Source organism: Phodopus roborovskii, unplaced genomic scaffold (genome assembly GCF_943737965.1).
Source record: "Phodopus roborovskii unplaced genomic scaffold, PHOROB, whole genome shotgun sequence".
NCBI lineage: Eukaryota > Metazoa > Chordata > Mammalia > Rodentia > Cricetidae > Phodopus > Phodopus roborovskii.
This window is the reverse complement of record NW_026126651.1, coordinates 11,098,658-11,118,004: the sequence shown is the minus strand read 5'-3', so window position 1 is coordinate 11,118,004 and position 19,347 is coordinate 11,098,658. Positions and strand designations below refer to the sequence as shown.

The 19,347-nt window shown below is 53.2% G+C and overlaps 7 non-coding genes across 7 annotated transcripts; all 7 read left to right on the top strand.

The window, feature by feature from the left end:
• Positions 1-2,363: 2,363 nt before the first annotated feature.
• LOC127214021 (small nucleolar RNA SNORD116) lies at positions 2,364-2,456 on the top strand. Its single transcript, XR_007833744.1, has one exon. It is a non-coding gene; the product is annotated as a small nucleolar RNA SNORD116 (small nucleolar RNA).
• Positions 2,457-4,841: 2,385 nt separating this feature from the next.
• Positions 4,842-4,934, top strand: LOC127214031 (small nucleolar RNA SNORD116). Its single transcript, XR_007833754.1, has one exon. It is a non-coding gene; the product is annotated as a small nucleolar RNA SNORD116 (small nucleolar RNA).
• A 2,385-nt stretch (positions 4,935-7,319) lies between these two features.
• On the top strand, positions 7,320-7,413 carry LOC127214030 (small nucleolar RNA SNORD116). The gene has a single exon (XR_007833753.1). It is a non-coding gene; the product is annotated as a small nucleolar RNA SNORD116 (small nucleolar RNA).
• A 2,387-nt stretch (positions 7,414-9,800) lies between these two features.
• Positions 9,801-9,893, top strand: LOC127214020 (small nucleolar RNA SNORD116). Its single transcript, XR_007833743.1, has one exon. It is a non-coding gene; the product is annotated as a small nucleolar RNA SNORD116 (small nucleolar RNA).
• Positions 9,894-12,279: 2,386 nt separating this feature from the next.
• On the top strand, positions 12,280-12,372 carry LOC127214019 (small nucleolar RNA SNORD116). Its single transcript, XR_007833742.1, has one exon. It is a non-coding gene; the product is annotated as a small nucleolar RNA SNORD116 (small nucleolar RNA).
• A 2,386-nt stretch (positions 12,373-14,758) lies between these two features.
• LOC127214018 (small nucleolar RNA SNORD116) lies at positions 14,759-14,851 on the top strand. Its single transcript, XR_007833741.1, has one exon. It is a non-coding gene; the product is annotated as a small nucleolar RNA SNORD116 (small nucleolar RNA).
• A 2,385-nt stretch (positions 14,852-17,236) lies between these two features.
• On the top strand, positions 17,237-17,329 carry LOC127214017 (small nucleolar RNA SNORD116). Its single transcript, XR_007833740.1, has one exon. It is a non-coding gene; the product is annotated as a small nucleolar RNA SNORD116 (small nucleolar RNA).
• Positions 17,330-19,347: the final 2,018 nt, after the last annotated feature.

Sequence of the window (19,347 nt, the reverse complement as noted above, 5' to 3'; positions counted from 1 at the left end):
CTCCAGGAGATAGACACAGGCTCGGGAACCACTCAACTGCTCCTGCCCTCCTCCAGCAGAAGACACAATCCCTGCCCTTGGGCTGGTCCTTTGCCCCTCTCTGCTCACAACCGCGGTCGGGTCGTGGTGAAGACAGAAGGGTTGGCACTTGCTGGCAATCCTCCCTTGCCCTTGTTGACTTGACATCCTGAGAGGCAGTAGGGATGTCGGCCGGCTCCATGCGGAGGCCCTCAGCTCGATTGCCTACTGTGATACTGGAGCAGGAAGAGCAGGGTCCGCACTCCGTGGGCCTGCCCAGAGTGGCCTGCAAGCCCGTGCTGTTTGGTTCAGATGCCTTCAAGTGCATTGTAGCCCTGCGCCGTGGCTGCTGAGAGACACTGAGATGAGCAGGGCCGGGTATTGTGAGCCCGCGACCATAGTTCTTACTGCGTTGAAGGCAGGAATCTGTCAGGGAGCTGAAGGAAGATGGTCAGGGTTTGAGTGCTGGCATGCCTACAATGTAGTCAGGGCTCATGAACCACTTGAGAGTAGATCCAAAGCTGTGAGTGGGATGAATGCCACGGGAGATTGATAGCCAGTCTGGGCATCCTTAGTGGGGCAATCGGAAAGGCGCTAAGTGACACGGGAGGGATTGCTCTACCTGAAGGAAGTTTAGGCATTGGCCTGGATACAAAAGGCAAGGTGGATTCGTTCCTTGGTATGGCCCTTCCCTTGGATAATGAGTTTTCACTTGTGGCCCTCCCCGCGGAGGGCAAACAGTGCATAGGATGTCCTCTGACTTCCAAGGTGCTAGAGGGCCTCGGAGGCCTTCAGGCAAGGTTAATGCATGTCTAGTCAGGTATCGTGTTCTGTGCTATTCAGCAGTGTGCCATTGCTCGCAGAGGCCCTGTGTGTTGGACGTCTCGGGACCCTATCTGAGGAATGGCCTTTGGGTTTGAGCCTGCGGTTTAAGAGTGGGCCAAACTTATTTTCAAGTGTTGGACCAATTCTCCAAAGCAATTTTGGCATGCTAGGTTCCATATGTGGACATTTGAACCCTTGAAGTTGCACCGTGTCTTGGGAGATTCCAGTCCCACCTAGAGTCATCATGCTGAGGCCCACAATACAGGACGTACATATGCAGGTTCCCCAGTTGCAGACCTATTTCATGGACTCTAGATCATTGTGTCACACCTGAAGTCTGATTGTGGTATCCTGCTAGGCATCCAGAGAGACACCCATCATTCAGGAAAATGAAGTATTAAGACACAGAGAAGGAGACAGAGCCAAATAGAGACGAGACAGAGACAAGAGACAGAGAAATAGACTAAGGACCTATGTTTGGGTGTCCTAGAGAGTCTGCCATCTATGGTTGTGTAGGCCTAAGAGGACTTTTAATTGTGGAATGAACTTATGCCCCTCAGGTCATTGGCACGACAGACAGATGGTTTCCCTTTGAAGGAAAATATGTGTGGGTATGTAGATGCCCACCTGGGTGAGAAAGGTGTCTCCTGAAAGTAGGAGGAAGGGGAGTCATGGTGTGGCGAAGGCTCAGTGCGGCCATGGACGTGGAGACAGCGAGGTGAGGTTGCACTTGTCGGTATTTGCAGCGGATAGTGCTTCAGGGATGAGGTTTTCAGTAGTGGACCACGGCTATTCCTTGAAGATTGTGCTTTCTGTTCTGGGCGTACGTGGCTGTCCTGTCAATCCAGAATTTTAGTGGCATACTACACAGATGCGCAACGATCCTCTTAAAGGCCAAGGAGGTCAAATGGACAAGGGCAAGCTCTTATCACCTGGGACGAAATCATCCACAGTGTGGCAAAAATATGCTGGAATTTGGGCAGAGCAGGTGTGGTGAGAGAGCAATGTGATCTGATCATCCCACGGAGACCAGGCTGGCCAACCCCTTCCAGTCAAAGATGCGGAGTTCCCAGTGTAACGGTGGCGTGTGCTTTTATGTGTTCACAGGGAGTGTCCCATTCTGTGTCCTGCGTGGCCGGAGTGCCTAAGAGGATCCCCAACATCATTTTGCCAGAGCTGGAGGTTCCCGCCTGAGCCTCCAGTGAAGTTGCTCGGTATTCGTGACAGTCCCCAGAAGGCCAGAAGAAGAAGGTAAGCCACAAAAGACGTGCCCCATCGGCTCAGGATTCTAGGGCTTTGGTGGTGCTGCGAGGACTGGCCACGGGTGCACCCTGGCCTGCCCGTACACATAGCATATTGAGGCCTCGATTTCCTGCCCCCTTGCCCTCAGGGGTCCATGGCAGTGTGTTCCCAATCCCAGGCCGGGTCCCCTGTTGATATGTCTCGCACCCCACCAACACCCGTGAAGTCCATGCCTGTCAGTGCTGAATAGCTCTGTGCAAGGGCACTGCAGAGTGCTTGGATCGATGATGATTCCCAAAAAACATTCCTTGGAAAAGCTGAACAAAATGAGTGAAAACTCAATAACGCCTCTCTCATCGGGACTGAGGTCCGGCACCTTGGGTCACCCAAGTGCTCCGGGAGACAGACACAGGCCGGGAACCACTCAACTGCTCCTGCCCTCCTCCAGCAGAAGACACAATCCCTGCCCTTGGGCTGGTCCTTTGCCCCTCTCTGCTCACAACCGCGGTCGGGTCGTGGTGAAGACAGAAGGGTTGGCACTTGCTGGCAATCCTCCCTTGCCCTTGTTGACTTGACATCCTGAGAGGCAGTAGGGATGTCGGCCGGCTCCATGCGGAGGCCCTCAGCTAGATTGCCTACTGTGATACTGGAGCAGGAAGAGCAGGGTCTGCACTCCGTGGGCCTGCCCAGAGTGGCCTGCAAGCCCGTGCTGTTTGGTTCAGATGCCTTCAAGTGCGTTGTAGCCCTGCGCCGTGGCTGCTGAGAGACACTCAGATGAGCAGGGCCGGGTACTGTGAGCCCGCGACCATAGTTCTTACTGCGTTGAAGGCAGGAATCTGTCAGGGAGCTGAAGGAAGATGGTCAGGGTTTGAGTGCTGGCATGCCTACAATGTAGTCAGGGCTCATGAACCACTTGAGAGTAGATCCAAAGCTGTGAGTGGGATGAATGCCACGGGAGATTGATAGCCAGCCTGGGCATCCTTAGTGGGGCAATCGGAAAGGCGCTAAGTGACAAGGGAGGGATTGCTCTACCTGAAGGAAGTTTAGGCATTGGCCTGGATACAAAAGGCAAGGTGGATTCGTTCGTTGGTATGGCCCTTCCCTTGGATAATGAGTTTTCACTTGTGGCCCTCCCCGCGGAGGGCAAACAGTGCATAGGATGTCCTCTGACTTCCAAGATGCTAGAGGGCCTCGGAGGCCTCCAGGCAAGGTTAATGCATGTCTAGTCAGGTATCGTGTTCTGTGCTATTCAGCAGTGTGCCATTGCTCGCAGAGGCCCTGTGTGTTGGACGTCTCGGGACCCTATCTGACGAATGGCCTTTGGGTTTGAGCCTGCGGTTTAAGAGTGGGCCAAACTTCTTTTCACGTGTTGGACCAATTCTCCAAAGCAATTTTGGCATGCTAGGTTCCATATGTGGACATATGAACCCTTGAAGTTGCACCGTGTCTTGGGAGATTCCAGTGGCACCTAGAGTCATCATGCTGAGGCCCACAATACAGGACGTACATATGCAGGTTCCCCAGTTGCAGACCTATTTCATGGACTCTAGATCATTGTGTCACACCTGAAGTCTGATTGTGGTATCCTGCTAGGCATCTAGAGAGACACCCATCATTCAGGAAAATGAAGTATTAAGACACAGAGAAGGAGACAGAGCAAAATAGAGACGAGAGAGAGACAAGAGACAGAGAAATAGACTAAGGACCTATGTTTGGGTGTACTAGAGAGTCTGCCATCTATGGTTGTGTAGGCCTAAGAGGACTTTTAATTGTGGAATGAACTTATGCCCCTCAGGTCATTGGCACGACAGACAGATTGTTTCCCTTTGAAGGAAAATATGTGTGGGTATGTAGATGCCCACCTGGGTGAGAAAGGTGTCTCCTGAAAGGAGGAGGAAGGGGAGTCATGGTGTGGCGAAGGCTCAGTGTGGCCATGGACGTGGAGACAGCGAGGTGATGTTGCACTTGTCGGTATTTGCAGCGGATAGTGCTTCAGGGATGAGGTTTTCAGTAGTGGACCACGGCTATTCCTTGAAGATTGTGCTTTCTGTTCTGGGCGTACGTGGCTGTCCTGTCAATCCAGAATTTTAGTGGCATACTACACAGATGGGTAACGATCCTCTTAACGGCCAAGGAGGTCAAATGGACAAGGGCAAGCTCTTATTCCCTGGGACGAAATCATCCACAGTGTGGCAAAAATATGCTGGAATTTGGGCAGAGCAGGTGTGGTGAGAGAGCAGACATGATCTGATCATCCCACGGAGACCAGGCAGGCCAACCCCTTCCAGTCAAAGATGCGGAGTTCCCAGTGTAACGGTGGCGTGTGCTTTTATGTGTTCACAGGGAGTGTCCCATTCTGTGTCCTGCGTGGCCGGAGTGCCTAAGAGGATCCCCAACATCATTTTGCCAGAGCTGGAGGCTCCCGCCTGAGCCTCCAGTGAAGTTGCTCGGTATTCGTGACAGTCCCCAGAAGGCCAGAAGAAGAAGGTAAGCCACAAAAGACATGCCCCATCGGCTCAGAATTCTAGGGCTTTGGTGGTGCTGCGAGTACTGGCCACGGGTGCACCCTGGCCTGCCCGTACACATAGCATATTGAGGCCTCGATTTCCTGCCCCCTTGCCCGCAGGGGTCCATGGCAGTGTGTTCCCAATCCCAGGCCGGGTCCCCTGTTGATATGTCTCGCACCCCACCAACACCCGTGAAGTCAATGCCTGTCAGTGCTGAATAGCTCTGTGCAAGGGCACTGCAGAGTGCTTGGATCGATGATGATTCCCAAAAAACATTCCTTGAAAAAGCTGAACAAAATGAGTGAAAACTCAATAACGCCTCTCTCATCGGGACTGAGGTCCGGCACCTTGGGTCACCCAAGTGCTCCGGGAGACAGACACAGGCTCGGGAACCACTCAACTGCTCCTGCCCTCCTCCAGCAGAAGACACAATCCCTGCCCTTGGGCTGGTCCTTTGCCCCTCTCTGCTCACAACCGCGGTCGGGTCGTGGTGAAGACAGAAGTGTTGGCACTTGCTGGCAATCCTCCCTTGCCCTTGTTGACTTGACATCCTGAGAGGCACTAGGGATGTCGGCCGGCTCCATGCAGAGGCCCTCAGCTAGATTGCCTACTGTGATACTGGAGCAGGAAGAGCAGGGTCCGCACTCCGTGGGCCTGCCCAGAGTGGCCTGCAAGCCCGTGCTGTTTGGTTCAGATGCCTTCAAGTGCGTTGTAGCCCTGCGCCGTGGCTGCTGAGAGACACTGAGATGAGCAGGGCCGGGTACTGTGAGCCCGCGACCATAGTTCTTACTGCGTTGAAGGCAGGAATCTGTCAGGGAGCTGAAGGAAGATGGTCAGGGTTTGAGTGCTGGCATGCCTACAATGTAGTCAGGGCTCATGAACCACTTGAGAGTAGATCCAAAGCTGTGAGTGGGATGAATGCCACGGGAGATTGATAGCCAGCCTGGGCATCCTTAGTGGGGCAATCGGAAAGGCGCTAAGTGACAAGGGAGGGATTGCTCTACCTGAAGGAAGTTTAGGCATTGGCCTGGATACAAAAGGCAAGGTGGATTCGTTCGTTGGTATGGCCCTTCCCTTGGATAATGAGTTTTCACTTGTGGCCCTCCCCGCGGAGGGCAAACAGTGCATAGGATGTCCTCTGACTTCCAAGGTGCTAGAGGGCCTCGGAGGCCTCCAGGCAAGGTTAATGCATGTCTAGTCAGGTATCGTGTTCTGTGCTATTCAGCAGTGTGCCATTGCTCGCAGAGGCCCTGTGTGTTGGACGTCTCGGGACCCTATCTGACGAATGGCCTTTGGGTTTGAGCCTGCGGTTTAAGAGTGGGCCAAACTTATTTTCAAGTGTTGGACCAATTCTCCAAAGCAATTTTGGCATGCTAGGTTCCATATGTGGACATTTGAACCCTTGAAGTTGCACCGTGTCTTGGGAGATTCCAGTCCCACCTAGAGTCATCATGCTGAGGCCCACAATACAGGACGTACATATGCAGGTTCCCCAGTTGCAGACCTATTTCATGGACTCTAGATCATTGTGTCACACCTGAAGTCTGATTGTGGTAACCTGCTAGGCATCCAGAGAGACACCCATCATTCAGGAAAATGAAGTATTAAGACACAGAGAAGGAGACAGAGCCAAATAGAGACGAGACAGAGACAAGAGACAGAGAAATAGACTAAGGACCTATGTTTGGGTGTCCTAGAGAGTCTGCCGTCTATGGTTGTGTAGGCCTAAGAGGACTTTTAATTGTGGAATGAACTTATGCCCCTCAGGTCATTGGCACGACAGACAGATGGTTTCCCTTTGAAGGAAAATATGTGTGGGTATGTAGATGCCCACCTGGGTGAGAAAGGTGTCTCCTGAAAGTAGGAGGAAGGGGAGTCATGGTGTGGCGAAGGCTCAGTGCGGCCATGGACGTGGAGACAGCGAGGTGAGGTTGCACTTGTCGGTATTTGCAGCGGATAGTGCTTCAGGGATGAGGTTTTCAGTAGTGGACCACGGCTATTCCTTGAAGATTGAGCTTTCTGTTCTGGGCGTACGTGGCTGTCCTGTCAATCCAGAATTTTAGTGGCATACTACACAGATGCGCAACGATCCTCTTAAAGGCCAAGGAGGTCAAATGGACAAGGGCAAGCTCTTATCACCTGGGACGAAATCATCCACAGTGTGACAAAAATATGCTGGAATTTGGGCAGAGCAGGTGTGGTGAGAGAGCAATGTGATCTGATCATCCCACGGAGACCAGGCTGGCCAACCCCTTCCAGTCAAAGATGCGGAGTTCCCAGTGTAACGGTGGCGTGTGCTTTTATGTGTTCACAGGGAGTGTCCCATTCTGTGTCCTGCGTGGCCGGAGTGCCTAAGAGGATCCCCAACATCATTTTGCCAGAGCTGGAGGCTCCCGCCTGAGCCTCCAGTGAAATTGCTCGGTATTCGTGACAGTCCCCAGAAGGCCAGAAGAAGAAGGTAAGCCACAAAAGACGTGCCCCATCGGCTCAGGATTCTAGGGCTTTGGTGGTGCTGCGAGGACTGGCCACGGGTGCACCCTGGCCTGCCCGTACACATAGCAGATTGAGGCCTCGATTTCCTGCCCCCTTGCCCTCAGGGGTCCATGGCAGTGTGTTCCCAATCCCAGGCCGGGTCCCCTGTTGATATGTCTCGCACCCCACCAACACCCGTGAAGTCCATGCCTGTCAGTGCTGAATAGCTCTGTGCAAGGGCACTGCAGAGTGCTTGGATCGATGATGATTCCCAAAAAACATTCCTTGGAAAAAGCTGAACAAAATGAGTGAAAACTCAATAATGCCTCTCTCATCGGGACTGAGGTCCGGCACCTTGGGTCACCCAAGTGCTCCGAGGAGACAGACACAGGCTCGGGAACCACTCAACTGCTCCTGCCCTCCTCCAGCAGAAGACACAATCCCTGCCCTTGGGCTGGTCCTTTGCCCCTCTCTGCTCACAACCGCGGTCGGGTCGTGGTGAAGACAGAAGGGTTGGCACTTGCTGGCAATCCTCCCTTGCCCTTGTTGACTTGACATCCTGAGAGGCACTAGGGATGTCGGCCGGCTCCATGCAGAGGCCCTCAGCTAGATTGCCTACTGTGATACTGGAGCAGGAAGAGCAGGGTCCGCACTCCGTGGGCCTGCCCAGAGTGGCCTGCAAGCCCGTGCTGTTTGGTTCAGATGCCTTCAAGTGCGTTGTAGCCCTGCGCCGTGGCTGCTGAGAGACACTGAGATGAGCAGGGCCGGGTACTGTGAGCCCGCGACCATAGTTCTTACTGCGTTGAAGGCAGGAATCTGTCAGGGAGCTGAAGGAAGATGGTCAGGGTTTGAGTGCTGGCATGCCTACAATGTAGTCAGGGCTCATGAACCACTTGAGAGTAGATCCAAAGCTGTGAGTGGGATGAATGCCACGGGAGATTGATAGCCAGCCTGGGCATCCTTAGTGGGGCAATCGGAAAGGCGCTAAGTGACAAGGGAGGGATTGCTCTACCTGAAGGAAGTTTAGGCATTGGCCTGGATACAAAAGGCAAGGTGGATTCGTTCGTTGGTATGGCCCTTCCCTTGGATAATGAGTTTTCACTTGTGGCCCTCCCCGCGGAGGGCAAACAGTGCATAGGATGTCCTCTGACTTCCAAGGTGCTAGAGGGCCTCGGAGGCCTCCAGGCAAGGTTAATGCATGTCTAGTCAGGTATCGTGTTCTGTGCTATTCAGCAGTGTGCCATTGCTCGCAGAGGCCCTGTGTGTTGGACGTCTCGGGACCCTATCTGACGAATGGCCTTTGGGTTTGAGCCTGCGGTTTAAGAGTGGGCCAAACTTATTTTCAAGTGTTGGACCAATTCTCCAAAGCAATTTTGGCATGCTAGGTTCCATATGTGGACATTTGAACCCTTGAAGTTGCACCGTGTCTTGGGAGATTCCAGTCCCACCTAGAGTCATCATGCTGAGGCCCACAATACAGGACGTACATATGCAGGTTCCCCAGTTGCAGACCTATTTCATGGACTCTAGATCATTGTGTCACACCTGAAGTCTGATTGTGGTATCCTGCTAGGCATCCAGAGAGACACCCATCATTCAGGAAAATGAAGTATTAAGACACAGAGAAGGAGACAGAGCAAAATAGAGACGAGAGAGAGACAAGAGACAGAGAAATAGACTAAGGACCTATGTTTGGGTGTCCTAGAGAGTCTGCCATCTATGGTTGTGTAGGCCTAAGAGGACTTTTAATTGTGGAATGAACTTATGCCCCTCAGGTCATTGGCACGACAGACAGATTGTTTCCCTTTGAAGGAAAATATGTGTGGGTATGTAGATGCCCACCTGGGTGAGAAAGGTGTCTCCTGAAAGGAGGAGGAAGGGGAGTCATGGTGTGGCGAAGGCTCAGTGTGGCCATGGACGTGGAGACAGCGAGGTGATGTTGCACTTGTCGGTATTTGCAGCGGATAGTGCTTCAGGGATGAGGTTTTCAGTAGTGGACCACGGCTATTGCTTGAAGATTGTGCTTTCTGTTCTGGGCGTACGTGGCTGTCCTGTCAATCCAGAATTTTAGTGGCATACTACACAGATGGGTAACGATCCTCTTAACGGCCAAGGAGGTCAAATGGACAAGGGCAAGCTCTTATTCCCTGGGACGAAATCATCCACAGTGTGGCAAAAATATGCTGGAATTTGGGCAGAGCAGGTGTGGTGAGAGAGCAGACATGATCTGATCATCCCACGGAGACCAGGCAGGCCAACCCCTTCCAGTCAAAGATGCGGAGTTCCCAGTGTAACGGTGGCGTGTGCTTTTATGTGTTCACAGGGAGTGTCCCATTCTGTGTCCTGCGTGGCCGGAGTGCCTAAGAGGATCCCCAACATCATTTTGCCAGAGCTGGAGGCTCCCGCCTGAGCCTCCAGTGAAGTTGCTCGGTATTCGTGACAGTCCCCAGAAGGCCAGAAGAAGAAGGTAAGCCACAAAAGACATGCCCCATCGGCTCAGGATTCTAGGGCTTTGGTGGTGCTGCGAGGACTGGCCACGGGTGCACCCTGGCCTGCCCGTACACATAGCATATTGAGGCCTCGATTTCCTGCCCCCTTGCCCTCAGGGGTCCATGGCAGTGTGTTCCCAATCCCAGGCCGGGTCCCCTGTTGATATGTCTCGCACCCCACCAACACCCGTGAAGTCCATGCCTGTCAGTGCTGAATAGCTCTGTGCAAGGGCACTGCAGAGTGCTTGGATCGATGATGATTCCCAAAAAACATTCCTTGGAAAAGCTGAACAAAATGAGTGAAAACTCAATAACGCCTCTCTCATCGGGACTGAGGTCCGACACCTTGGGTCACCCAAGTGCTCCGGGAGATAGACACAGGCTCGGGAACCACTCAACTGCTCCTGCCCTCCTCCAGCAGAAGACACAATCCCTGCCCTTGGGCTGGTCCTTTGCCCCTCTCTGCTCACAACCGCGGTCGGGTCGTGGTGAAGACAGAAGGGTTGGCACTTGCTGGCAATCCTCCCTTGCCCTTGTTGACTTGACATCCTGAGAGGCAGTAGGGATGTCGGCCGGCTCCATGCAGAGGCCCTCAGCTAGATTGCCTACTGTGATACTGGAGCAGGAAGAGCAGGGTCCGCACTCCGTGGGCCTGCCCAGAGTGGCCTGCAAGCCCGTGCTGTTTGGTTCAGATGCCTTCAAGTGCGTTGTAGCCCTGCGCCGTGGCTGCTGAGAGACACTGAGATGAGCAGGGCCGGGTACTGTGAGCCCGCGACCATAGTTCTTACTGCGTTGAAGGCAGGAATCTGTCAGGGAGCTGAAGGAAGATGGTCAGGGTTTGAGTGCTGGCATGCCTACAATGTAGTCAGGGCTCATGAACCACTTGAGAGTAGATCCAAAGCTGTGAGTGGGATGAATGCCACGGGAGATTGATAGCCAGCCTGGGCATCCTTAGTGGGGCAATCGGAAAGGCGCTAAGTGACACGGGAGGGATTGCTCTACCTGAAGGAAGTTTAGGCATTGGCCTGGATACAAAAGGCAAGGTGGATTCGTTCGTTGGTATGGCCCTTCCCTTGGATAATGAGTTTTCACTTGTGGCCCTCCCCGCGGAGGGCAAACAGTGCATAGGATGTCCTCTGACTTCCAAGGTGCTAGAGGGCCTCGGAGGCCTCCAGGCAAGGTTAATGCATGTCTAGTCAGGTATCGTGTTCTGTGCTATTCAGCAGTGTGCCATTGCTCGCAGAGGCCCTGTGTGTTGGACGTCTCGGGACCCTATCTGAGGAATGGCCTTTGGGTTTGAGCCTGCGGTTTAAGAGTGGGCCAAACTTATTTTCAAGTGTTGGACCAATTCTCCAAAGCAATTTTGGCATGCTAGGTTCCATATGTGGACATTTGAACCCTTGAAGTTGCACCGTGTCTTGGGAGATTCCAGTCCCACCTAGAGTCATCATGCTGAGGCCCACAATACAGGACGTACATATGCAGGTTCCCCAGTTGCAGACCTATTTCATGGACTCTAGATCATTGTGTCACACCTGAAGTCTGATTGTGGTATCCTGCTAGGCATCCAGAGAGACACCCATCATTCAGGAAAATGAAGTATTAAGACACAGAGAAGGAGACAGAGCCAAATAGAGACGAGACAGAGACAAGAGACAGAGAAATAGACTAAGGACCTATGTTTGGGTGTCCTAGAGAGTCTGCCATCTATGGTTGTGTAGGCCTAAGAGGACTTTTAATTGTGGAATGAACTTATGCCCCTCAGGTCATTGGCACGACAGACAGATGGTTTCCCTTTGAAGGAAAATATGGGTGGGTATGTAGATGCCCACCTGGGTGAGAAAGGTGTCTCCTGAAAGTAGGAGGAAGGGGAGTCATGGTGTGGCGAAGGCTCAGTGCGGCCATGGACGTGGAGACAGCGAGGTGAGGTTGCACTTGTCGGTATTTGCAGCGGATAGTGCTTCAGGGATGAGGTTTTCAGTAGTGGACCACGGCTATTCCTTGAAGATTGTGCTTTCTGTTCTGGGCGTACGTGGCTGTCCTGTCAATCCAGAATTTTAGTGGCATACTACACAGATGCGCAACGATCCTCTTAAAGGCCAAGGAGGTCAAATGGACAAGGGCAAGCTCTTATCACCTGGGACGAAATCATCCACAGTGTGGCAAAAATATGCTGGAATTTGGGCAGAGCAGGTGTGGTGAGAGAGCAGACGTGATCTGATCATCCCACGGAGACCAGGCTGGCCAACCCCTTCCAGTCAAAGATGCGGAGTTCCCAGTGTAACGGTGGCGTGTGCTTTTATGTGTTCACAGGGAGTGTCCCATTCTGTGTCCTGCGTGGCCGGAGTGCCTAAGAGGATCCCCAACATCATTTTGCCAGAGCTGGAGGCTCCCGCCTGAGCCTCCAGTGAAGTTGCTCGGTATTCGTGACAGTCCCCAGAAGGCCAGAAGAAGAAGGTAAGCCACAAAAGACGTGCCCCATCGGCTCAGGATTCTAGGGCTTTGGTGGTGCTGCGAGGACTGGCCACGGGTGCACCCTGGCCTGCCCGTACACATAGCATATTGAGGCCTCGATTTCCTGCCCCCTTGCCCTCAGGGGTCCATGGCAGTGTGTTCCCAATCCCAGGCCGGGTCCCCTGTTGATATGTCTCGCACCCCACCAACACCCGTGAAGTCCATGCCTGTCAGTGCTGAATAGCTCTGTGCAAGGGCACTGCAGAGTGCTTGGATCGATGATGATTCCCAAAAAACATTCCTTGGAAAAGCTGAACAAAATGAGTGAAAACTCAATAACGCCTCTCTCATCGGGACTGAGGTCCGGCACCTTGGGTCACCCAAGTGCTCCGGGAGACAGACACAGGCTCGGGAACCACTCAACTGCTCCTGCCCTCCTCCAGCAGAAGACACAATCCCTGCCCTTGGGCTGGTCCTTTGCCCCTCTCTGCTCACAACCGCGGTCGGGTCGTGGTGAAGACAGAAGGGTTGGCACTTGCTGGCAATCCTCCCTTGCCCTTGTTGACTTGACATCCTGAGAGGCAGTAGGGATGTCGGCCGGCTCCATGCAGAGGCCCTCAGCTAGATTGCCTACTGTGATACTGGAGCAGGAAGAGCAGGGTCCGCACTCCGTGGGCCTGCCCAGAGTGGCCTGCAAGCCCGTGCTGTTTGGTTCAGATGCCTTCAAGTGCGTTGTAGCCCTGCGCCGTGGCTGCTGAGAGACACTGAGATGAGCAGGGCCGGGTACTGTGAGCCCGCGACCATAGTTCTTACTGCGTTGAAGGCAGGAATCTGTCAGGGAGCTGAAGGAAGATGGTCAGGGTTTGAGTGCTGGCATGCCTACAATGTAGTCAGGGCTCATGAACCACTTGAGAGTAGATCCAAAGCTGTGAGTGGGATGAATGCCACGGGAGATTGATAGCCAGCCTGGGCATCCTTAGTGGGGCAATCGGAAAGGCGCTAAGTGACACGGGAGGGATTGCTCTACCTGAAGGAAGTTTAGGCATTGGCCTGGATACAAAAGGCAAGGTGGATTCGTTCGTTGGTATGGCCCTTCCCTTGGATAATGAGTTTTCACTTGTGGCCCTCCCCGCGGAGGGCAAACAGTGCATAGGATGTCCTCTGACTTCCAAGGTGCTAGAGGGCCTCGGAGGCCTCCAGGCAAGGTTAATGCATGTCTAGTCAGGTATCGTGTTCTGTGCTATTCAGCAGTGTGCCATTGCTCGCAGAGGCCCTGTGTGTTGGACGTCTCGGGACCCTATCTGACGAATGGCCTTTGGGTTTGAGCCTGCGGTTTAAGAGTGGGCCAAACTTCTTTTCACGTGTTGGACCAATTCTCCAAAGCAATTTTGGCATGCTAGGTTCCATATGTGGACATTTGAACCCTTGAAGTTGCACCGTGTCTTGGGAGATTCCAGTCCCACCTAGAGTCATCATGCTGAGGCCCACAATACAGGACGTACATATGCAGGTTCCCCAGTTGCAGACCTATTTCATGGACTCTAGATCATTGTGTCACACCTGAAGTCTGATTGTGGTATCCTGCTAGGCATCCAGAGAGACACCCATCATTCAGGAAAATGAAGTATTAAGACACAGAGAAGGAGACAGAGCAAAATAGAGACGAGACAGAGACAAGAGACAGAGAAATAGACTAAGGACCTACGTTTGGGTGTCCTAGAGAGTCTGCCGTCTATGGTTGTGTAGGCCTAAGAGGACTTTTAATAGTGGAATGAACTTATGCCCCTCAGGTCATTGGCAGGACAGACAGATGGTTTCCCTTGGAAGGAAAATATGGGTGGGTATGTAGATGCCCACCTGGGTGAGAAAGGTGTCTCCTGAAAGGAGGAGGAAGGGGAGTCATGGTGTGGCGAAGGCTCAGTGCGGCCATGGACGTGGAGACAGCGAGGTGAGGTTGCACTTGTCGGTATTTGCAGCGGATAGTGCTTCAGGGATGAGGTTTTCAGTAGTGGACCACGGCTATTCCTTGAAGATTGTGCTTTCTGTTCTGGGCGTACGTGGCTGTCCTGTCAATCCAGAATTTTAGTGGCATACTACACAGATGGGCAACGATCCTCTTAACGGCCAAGGAGGTCAAATGGACAAGGGCAAGCTCTTATCCCCTGGGACGAAATCATCCACAGTGTGGCAAAAATATGCTGGAATTTGGGCAGAGCAGGTGTGGTGAGAGAGCAGACGTGATCTGATCATCCCACGGAGACCAGGCAGGCCAACCCCTTCCAGTCAAAGATGCGGAGTTCCCAGTGTAACGGTGGCGTGTGCTTTTATGTGTTCACAGGGAGTGTCCCATTCTGTGTCCTGCGTGGCCGGAGTGCCTAAGAGGATCCCCAACATCATTTTGCCAGAGCTGGAGGCTCCCGCCTGAGCCTCCAGTGAAGTTGCTCGGTATTCGTGACAGTCCCCAGAAGGCCAGAAGAAGAAGGTAAGCCACAAAAGACGTGCCCCATCGGCTCAGGATTCTAGGGCTTTGGTGGTGCTGCGAGGACTGGCCACGGGTGCACCCTGGCCTGCCCGTACACATAGCAGATTGAGGCCTCGATTTCCTGCCCCCTTGCCCTCAGGGGTCCATGGCAGTGTGTTCCCAATCCCAGGCCGGGTCCCCTGTTGATATGTCTCGCACCCCACCAACACCCGTGAAGTCCATGCCTGTCAGTGCTGAATAGCTCTGTGCAAGGGCACTGCAGAGTGCTTGGATCGATGATGATTCCCAAAAAACATTCCTTGGAAAAGCTGAACAAAATGAGTGAAAACTCAATAACGCCTCTCTCATCGGGACTGAGGTCCGGCACCTTGGGTCACCCAAGTGCTCCGGGAGACAGACACAGGCTCGGGAACCACTCAACTGCTCCTGCCCTCCTCCAGCAGAAGACACAATCCCTGCCCTTGGGCTGGTCCTTTGCCCCTCTCTGCTCACAACCGCGGTCGGGTCGTGGTGAAGACAGAAGGGTTGGCACTTGCTGGCAATCCTCCCTTGCCCTTGTTGACTTGACATCCTGAGAGGCACTAGGGATGTCGGCCGGCTCCATGCAGAGGCCCTCAGCTAGATTGCCTACTGTGATACTGGAGCAGGAAGAGCAGGGTCCGCACTCCGTGGGCCTGCCCAGAGTGGCCTGCAAGCCCGTGCTGTTTGGTTCAGATGCCTTCAAGTGCGTTGTAGCCCTGCGCCGTGGCTGCTGAGAGACACTGAGATGAGCAGGGCCGGGTACTGTGAGCCCGCGACCATAGTTCTTACTGCGTTGAAGGCAGGAATCTGTCAGGGAGCTGAAGGAAGATGGTCAGGGTTTGAGTGCTGGCATGCCTACAATGTAGTCAGGGCTCATGAACCACTTGAGAGTAGATCCAAAGCTGTGAGTGGGATGAATGCCACGGGAGATTGATAGCCAGCCTGGGCATCCTTAGTGGGGCAATCGGAAAGGCGCTAAGTGACACGGGAGGGATTGCTCTACCTGAAGGAAGTTTAGGCATTGGCCTGGATACAAAAGGCAAGGTGGATTCGTTCGTTGGTATGGCCCTTCCCTTGGATAATGAGTTTTCACTTGTGGCCCTCCCCGCGGAGGGCAAACAGTGCATAGGATGTCCTCTGACTTCCAAGGTGCTAGAGGGCCTCGGAGGCCTCCAGGCAAGGTTAATGCATGTCTAGTCAGGTATCGTGTTCTGTGCTATTCAGCAGTGTGCCATTGCTCGCAGAGGCCCTGTGTGTTGGACGTCTCGGGACCCTATCTGACGAATGGCCTTTGGGTTTGAGCCTGCGGTTTAAGAGTGGGCCAAACTTCTTTTCACGTGTTGGACCAATTCTCCAAAGCAATTTTGGCATGCTAGGTTCCATATGTGGACATTTGAACCCTTGAAGTTGCACCGTGTCTTGGGAGATTCCAGTCCCACCTAGAGTCATCATGCTGAGGCCCACAATACAGGACGTACATATGCAGGTTCCCCAGTTGCAGACCTATTTCATGGACTCTAGATCATTGTGTCACACCTGAAGTCTGATTGTGGTATCCTGCTAGGCATCCAGAGAGACACCCATCATTCAGGAAAATGAAGTATTAAGACACAGAGAAGGAGACAGAGCCAAATAGAGACGAGACAGAGACAAGAGACAGAGAAATAGACTAAGGACCTATGTTTGGGTGTCCTAGAGAGTCTGCCGTCTATGGTTGTGTAGGCCTAAGAGGACTTTTAATAGTGGAATGAACTTATGCCCCTCAGGTCATTGGCAGGACAGACAGATGGTTTCCCTTGAAGGAAAATATGGGTGGGTATGTAGATGCCCACCTGGGTGAGAATGGTGTCTCCTGAAAGGAGGAGGAAGGGGAGTCATGGTGTGGCGAAGGCTCAGTGCGGCCATGGACGTGGAGACAGCGAGGTGAGGTTGCACTTGTCGGTATTTGCAGCGGATAGTGCTTCAGGGATGAGGTTTTCAGTAGTGGACCACGGCTATTCCTTGAAGATTGTGCTTTCTGTTCTGGGCGTACGTGGCTGTCCTGTCAATCCAGAATTTTAGTGGCATACTACACAGATGGGCAACGACCCTCTTAAAGGCCAAGGAGGTCAAATGGACAAGGGCAAGCTCTTATCCCCTGGGACGAAATCATCCACAGTGTGGCAAAAATATGCTGGAATTTGGGCAGAGCAGGTGTGGTGAGAGAGCAGACGTGATCTGATCATCCCACGGAGACCAGGCAGGCCAACCCCTTCCAGTCAAAGATGCGGAGTTCCCAGTGTAACGGTGGCGTGTGCTTTTATGTGTTCACAGGGAGTGTCCCATTCTGTGTCCTGCGTGGCCGGAGTGCCTAAGAGGATCCCCAACATCATTTTGCCAGAGCTGGAGGCTCCCGCCTGAGCCTCCAGTGAAGTTGCTCGGTATTCGTGACAGTCCCCAGAAGGCCAGAAGAAGAAGGTAAGCCACAAAAGACGTGCCCCATCGGCTCAGGATTCTAGGGCTTTGGTGGTGCTGCGAGGACTGGCCACGGGTGCACCCTGGCCTGCCCGTACACATAGCAGATTGAGGCCTCGATTTCCTGCCCCCTTGCCCTCAGGGGTCCATGGCAGTGTGTTCCCAATCCCAGGCCGGGTCCCCTGTTGATATGTCTCGCACCCCACCAACACCCGTGAAGTCCATGCCTGTCAGTGCTGAATAGCTCTGTGCAAGGGCACTGCAGAGTGCTTGGATCGATGATGATTCCCAAAAAACATTCCTTGGAAAAGCTGAACAAAATGAGTGAAAACTCAATAACGCCTCTCTCATCGGGACTGAGGTCCGGCACCTTGGGTCACCCAAGTGCTCCGGGAGACAGACACAGGCTCGGGAACCACTCAACTGCTCCTGCCCTCCTCCAGCAGAAGACACAATCCCTGCCCTTGGGCTGGTCCTTTGCCCCTCTCTGCTCACAACCGCGGTCGGGTCGTGGTGAAGACAGAAGGGTTGGCACTTGCTGGCAATCCTCCCTTGCCCTTGTTGACTTGACATCCTGAGAGGCAGTAGGGATGTCGGCCGGCTCCATGCAGAGGCCCTCAGCTAGATTGCCTACTGTGATACTGGAGCAGGAAGAGCAGGGTCCGCACTCCGTGGGCCTGCCCAGAGTGGCCTGCAAGCCCGTGCTGTTTGGTTCAGATGCCTTCAAGTGCGTTGTAGCCCTGCGCCGTGGCTGCTGAGAGACACTGAGATGAGCAGGGCCGGGTACTGTGAGCCCGCGACCATAGTTCTTACTGCGTTGAAGGCAGGAATCTGTCAGGGAGCTGAAGGAAGATGGTCAGGGTTTGAGTGCTGGCATGCCTACAATGTAGTCAGGGCTCATGAACCACTTGAGAGTAGATCCAAAGCTGTGAGTGGGATGAATGCCACGGGAGATTGATAGCCAGCCTGGGCATCCTTAGTGGGGCAATCGGAAAGGCGCTAAGTGACACGGGAGGGATTGCTCTACCTGAAGGAAGTTTAGGCATTGGCCTGGATACAAAAGGCAAGGTGGATTCGTTCGTTGGTATGGCCCTTCCCTTGGATAATGAGTTTTCACTTGTGGCCCTCCCCGCGGAGGGCAAACAGTGCATAGGATGTCCTCTGACTTCCAAGGTGCTAGAGGGCCTCGGAGGCCTCCAGGCAAGGTTAATGCATGTCTAGTCAGGTATCGTGTTCTGTGCTATTCAGCAGTGTGCCATTGCTCGCAGAGGCCCTGTGTGTTGGACGTCTCGGGACCCTATCTGACGAATGGCCTTTGGGTTTGAGCCTGCGGTTTAAGAGTGGGCCAAACTTCTTTTCACGTGTTGGACCAATTCTCCAAAGCAATTTTGGCATGCTAGGTTCCATATGTGGACATTTGAACCCTTGAAGTTGCACCGTGTCTTGGGAGATTCCAGTCCCACCTAGAGTCATCATGCTGAGGCCCACAATACAGGACGTACATATGCAGGTTCCCCAGTTGCAGACCTATTTCATGGACTCTAGAACATTGTGTCACACCTGAAGTCTGATTGTGGTATCCTGCTAGGCATCCAGAGAGACACCCATCATTCAGGAAAATGAAGTATTAAGACACAGAGAAGGAGACAGAGCAAAATAGAGACGAGACAGAGACAAGAGACAGAGAAATAGACTAAGGACCTATGTTTGGGTGTCCTAGAGAGTCTGCCGTCTATGGTTGTGTAGGCCTAAGAGGACTTTTAATAGTGGAATGAACTTATGCCCCTCAGGTCATTGGCACGACAGACAGATGGTTTCCCTTGGAAGGAAAATATGGGTGGGTATGTAGATGCCCACCTGGGTGAGAAAGGTGTCTCCTGAAAGGAGGAGGAAGGGGAGTCATGGTGTGGCGAAGGCTCAGTGCGGCCATGGACGTGGAGACAGCGAGGTGAGGTTGCACTTGTCGGTATTTGCAGCGGATAGTGCTTCAGGGATGAGGTTTTCAGTAGTGGACCACGGCTATTCCTTGAAGATTGAGCTTTCTGTTCTGGGCGTACGTGGCTGTCCTGTCAATCCAGAATTTTAGTGGCATACTACACAGATGGGCAACGATCCTCTTAAAGGCCAAGGAGGTCAAATGGACAAGGGCAAGCTCTTATCACCTGGGACGAAATCATCCACAGTGTGGCAAAAATATGCTGGAATTTGGGCAGAGCAGGTGTGGTGAGAGAGCAGACGTGATCTGATCATCCCACGGAGACCAGGCAGGCCAACCCCTTCCAGTCAAAGATGCGGAGTTCCCAGTGTAACGGTGGCGTGTGCTTTTATGTGTTCACAGGGAGTGTCCCATTCTGTGTCCTGCGTGGCCGGAGTGCCTAAGAGG